Source organism: Bombina bombina, chromosome 7 (genome assembly GCF_027579735.1).
Source record: "Bombina bombina isolate aBomBom1 chromosome 7, aBomBom1.pri, whole genome shotgun sequence".
Lineage (NCBI taxonomy): Eukaryota > Metazoa > Chordata > Amphibia > Anura > Bombinatoridae > Bombina > Bombina bombina.
In genome coordinates, this window is record NC_069505.1 from 23135446 (window position 1) to 23140746 (window position 5301).

Sequence of the window (5301 nt, forward strand, 5' to 3'; positions counted from 1 at the left end):
AGTGGTACAGAGGGTATGTGAGATAAACATGATGTGAGCTAGTTATACAGAGGGGTATGTGAGATAAGCATGACGTGAGCTAGTGGTACAGAGGGGTATGTGAGATAAACATGAAGTGAGCTAGTGGTGGTACAGAGGGGGTATGTGAGATAAGCATGAAATGAGCTAGTGGTACAGAGGGGTATGTGAGAAAAGCATGAAGTGAGCTAGTGGTACAGAGGGGTATGTGAAATAAGCATGAAGTGAACTAGTGGTACAGAGGGGTATGTGAGATTAGCATGAAGTGAGCTAGTGGTATAGAGGGGTATGGGAGATAAACATGACGTGAGCTAGTGGTACAGAAGGGTATATGAGATATGCATGAAGTGAGCTAGTGGTACAGAGGGGTATATGAGATTAGCATAAAGTGAGCTAGTGTTATAGAGGGTATGTGAGCACAAACATTTATTGAGCTAGTGGAAGAGTGGGGTATGTGAGATTAGCATGAAGTGAGCTAGTGGTACAGAGGGTATGTGAGCACAAGCATATAGTGAGCTAGTGGTACAGAGGGGTATGTGAGATAAGCATGAAGTGAGCTAGTGTTATATAGGGTATGTGAGCACAAGCATTTATTGAGCTAGTGGAAGAGAGGGGTATGTGAGATTGGCATGAAGTGAGCTAGTGGTACAGAGGGGTATGTGAGGTTAGCATGAAGTAAGCAAGTGGTACAGAGGGTATGTGAGCACAAGCATATAGTGAACTAGTGGTACAGAGGGTATGTGAGCACAAGCATATAGTGATCTAGTGGTACAGAGGGTATGTGAGCACAAGCATATAGTGAACTAGAGGTACAGAGGGTATGTGAGCACAAGCATATAGTGATCTAGTGGTACAGAGGGTATATGAGCACAAGCATATAGTGAACTAGTGGTACAGAGGGTATGTGAGCACAAGCATATTGTGATCTAGTAGCACAAAGGGGCATGGAGATAAGTATGAAGTGTGCTAGTGGTACAGATGGGTATGTGAGATGAGTATGAAGTGTGCTAGTGGTACAGAGGGGTATGTGAGATTAGCATGAAGTGAGCTAGTGGTACAGAGGGTATGTGAGATAAGCATGAAGTGTTGTAATGGAACAGAGGGGTATGGGAGATTAGCATGAAGTGATCTAGCGGTATAGAGGGTATGTGAGATTAGCATAAAGTGAGCTAGTGGTACAGAGGGTATGTGAGATAAGCATGAAGTGTGCTAGTGGTACAGAGGGTATGTGAGTGTTACGGTACCAATAGGATACCAAGTGTTAATACCAGATGAACAATGTCCTGAATATGGGATCAGGAACTCACCACCCAGCCAGTATTTCCCCTCAAACATGAGACCAGGCTCCACATTCAAGGTAAAACAAAAGTGAACTTTATTAAGGGCCATATGCCCAGTATTTATGCAGGTTAGACCCCAGATGGGGGGTTGAAAGAATGTTGTACATTAGATGGAGGGAACACGCCCTTTGACATGATACAATAGAATACCTTGCTTAAGCTGATAACAACTTAAACACAAGGCACACACTTGGCTTTGCTTATCACTGAGGCGTCTGCTCTCTGAGAGTGATTAAACAATGGAATGTTTATTACTTAAACGTAATTATAGCACACAATAGCTGAGGCCAGCAAACCTGTCTTTTAGAAAACAGCTTCTCAAAGCTACACAAGGTCAATTCTTTTAGTTCTGACCACAGGGTCTGTCACATAGCTCCCCCCTTGTGGAACACTCCGGCAGACCCGGCTTGACCCTTTGGCGGGTCAACCTGGGGATGACCGGACTAGGAGGTGGTAGGCATGTCAGTTTGCCGGGACAATCCATCTATATTCCCGTTATGAGAGAGAATTCCTGTCCATACAAACAAGGGTTCAACTTCCTCAGTGCCCAGACTAGGGCTAAATAGTCCTTCAAAATCCCATCAGCTTCTTTGCGAGTTTTCTGTACCTGCTCTTTATAGGTATCCACAATCCCTTCATACTGACATAGGGTGCCCTTGAGTTGCTGCACCTCACTATGAGCCAGCGTCAGCTTCTCCTCCAGTGTCACTAAGTTTGTCTTTAATGTTTCATGTCCCACTCTCAAGCTGGTGTTTTCTGCAGTCTGTCAGTGCAGCTTGTCTAGCAGAAATTCACGTTCTAAACGTGCTTTTTCCTCTGCGCTCCTCTTCTCCTTCATCAGCGCATTGTAACGGGACTTCCACGTATCAATAGCGGATAGAGATTTACTGAGCTCAGCGTCCTGGGGCTTAGCAGCAGGTGGGTCAGTCTCTGCTGCACGGATCTGGGCATGGGTAGTCACAGGGTTAACATCGGCGGGACCCATAGGAGCGTAGGCAGAACCAAGGGGGGCCAAGTTATTTCCAAGGAGAACATCAGCGGGTAAATCCTTCATGACCCCCACATTCACAGGTCTAGAGCCCCCTTCCCAATCCAAATGTACCCTGGCAACAGGTAGGCAGAACACAGTGCCCCCTGCTACCCTCACAGCCACAGTGTCTCCAGTGTGCTGTTTCTCAGACACCAAGTTCTTTTGAAGCAAGGTCGTGGTAGCACCAGTATCCCGTAGACCACTGACCTCCTTCCCATTCACTTTAACCAGTTGCCGGTTATTCCGGCGGGCAGCTTGCACAAGGTCTGCTTCATGTAGGATGCCCCAGCATTCTTGCGCCTCTACGTAGCGGGCCGCAGGCTGAGGGTTACGTGGGATTCCGCCGGCGGGTCTTCTCCAGGACTGCGCTTGGTTCGCTGCGTTTAGGGGACACTCTGGTCTTTTGTGCCCAAGTTGCTTACATCCAAAGCACCGAATAGGCTGTGAGTAGCCCCGTGAATTGAACCGGGCTCTCTGAGGATAGTTCATGGCCGGAGGCCTGTGGTATAGCGGTGCGCCGGGGTTTGGTAACTGGCAGCAGCTGGGGTGACTGGGGGTCTGTACTCCACTCTAGCAGGGGGCTTAGTGGTAGCAGTGTCCAGTTTGCGGGCATCCGTATACTCATCTGCCAAGCGAGCCGCTTCATGCAGGGTGGAGAGTTTACGGTCCCGAACCCACTCTTGAACTCCTGCGGGTAACTTGTCGAAGCAATGTTCCAACAGGAATAGCTGCAGCACCTCTTCCCCAGATACGGCTTGGCACCCCGCTATCCAGTGAGCTGCTGTGTGGTGCACCTTACATGCCCACTCAAGGTAGGAATCACCAGCTAATTTAACAGTGTCTCTGAACCCCCTCCGGTATGCCTCCGATGTAACCGCATACCTGGAGAGCAGAGCCTCTTTTACAGTATTATAATCTCTGACTTCCTCATCTGGAATGGCCCGAAAAGCCTCACTGGCCCGGCCGGATAATTTTCCAGATAATATCGTGACCCAGTCCTCTGCGGGTACCTTGTGTAGTGCACATTGCCTCTCAAAATCCGCAAGGTACCCATCAATCTCTCCTTCTGTTTCCAGGAAGTTTTTAAAAGCTGCAAAATTTACTTTTACCTTTTCCACTCGGGTTGCTGTGACTTGGGCTGCTGCAGCGCCGCTTTGGCGAAGTAGGTTGGCCTCCACAGCTGCTATGACCCGGTCGATAATCTCCGCAGATGGGTTGGGGCCATAATGTGCAAGTCTTATTTTCACCGCCCGATCAAAGCTTGCTTCTTCGGGGGTTCTGTCTGATATGCTGGGCCCATTGGTTCCTTCGGTCCCTGGTACTACGTCCATCTTAGTCAGTATTGTAATAATCCCCCTCTTCCTGAGGTTACTGGCTTGTGTAGTTGCTCTTCTGGGCGATAAGGTTCATTCCGCCGCTTGCCACCAATTGTTACGGTACCAACAGGATACCAAGGGTTAATACTAGATGAACAATGTCCTGAATATGGGATCAGGAACTCACCACCCAGCCAGTATTTCCCCTCAAACATGAGACCAGGCTCCACATTCAAGGTAAAACAAAAGTGAACTTTATTAAGGGCCATATGCCCAGTATTTATGCAGGTTAGACCCCAGATGGGGGGTTGAAAGAATGTTGTACATTAGATGGAGGGAACACGCCCTTTGACATAATACAATAGAATACCTTGCTCAAGCTGATAACAACTTAAACACAAGACACACACTTGGCTTTGCTTATCACTGAGGCGTCTGCTCTCTAGATGTGATTGAACAATGGAATGTTTATCACTTAAACGTAATTATAGCACACAATAGCTGAGGCCAGCAAACCTGTCTTTTAGAAAACAGCTTCTCAAAGCTACACAAGGTCAATTCTTGTATGTGAGATTAGCATGAAGTGAGCTAGTGTAACAGAGGGGTATGTGAGATTAGCATGAAGTGAGTTAGTGGTACAGAGGGTATGTGAGATTAGCATGAAGTGAGCTAGCGGTACAGAGGGTATGTGAGATTAGCATGAAGTGAGCTAGCGGTATAGAGGGTATGTGAGATTAGCATGAAGTGAGCTAGTGGTACAAAGGGGTATGTGAGATTAGCATGAAGTGTGCTAGTGGTACAGAGGGGTATGTGAGATAAGCATGAAGTGAGCTAGTGGTACAGAGGGTATGTGAGATTAGCATGAAGTTAGCTAGCGGTACAGACGTTATGGGAGATTAGCATGAAGTGTGCTAGTGGTACAGAGGGGTATGTGAGATAAGCATGAAGTGAGCTAGTGGTACAGAGGGTATGTGAGATTAGCATGAAGTGAGCTAGCGGTATAAAGGGTATGTGAGATTAGCATGAAGTGAGCTAGCGGTACAGAGGGTATGTGAGATTAGCATGAAGTGAGCTAGTGGTATAGAGGGTATGTGAGATTAGCATGAAGTGAGCTAGCGGTACAGAGGGTATGTGAGATTAGCATGAAGTGAGCTAGCGGTATAGAGGGTATGTGAGATTAGCATGAAGTGAGCTAGCGGTATAGAGGGTATGTGAGATTAGCATGAAGTGTGCTAGTGGTACAGAGGGTATGTGAGATTAGCATGAAGTGAGTTAGCGGTATAGAAGGTATGTGAGATTAGCATGAAGTGAGCTAGTGGTATAGAGGGTATGTGAGATTAGCATGAAGTGAGCTAGCGGTATAGAGGGTATGTGAGATTAGCATGAAGTGAGCTAGCGGTACAGACGTTATGTGAGATAAACATGAAGTGAGCTAGTGGTACAGAGGGTATGTGAGATAAACATGAAGTGAGCTATTGGTACAGAGGAGTATGTGAGATTAGCATGAAGTGAGCTAGTGGTACAGAGGGGTATGTGAGATTAGCATGAAGTGAGCTAGCGGTATAGAGGGTATGTAAGATTAGAATGAAGTGAGCTA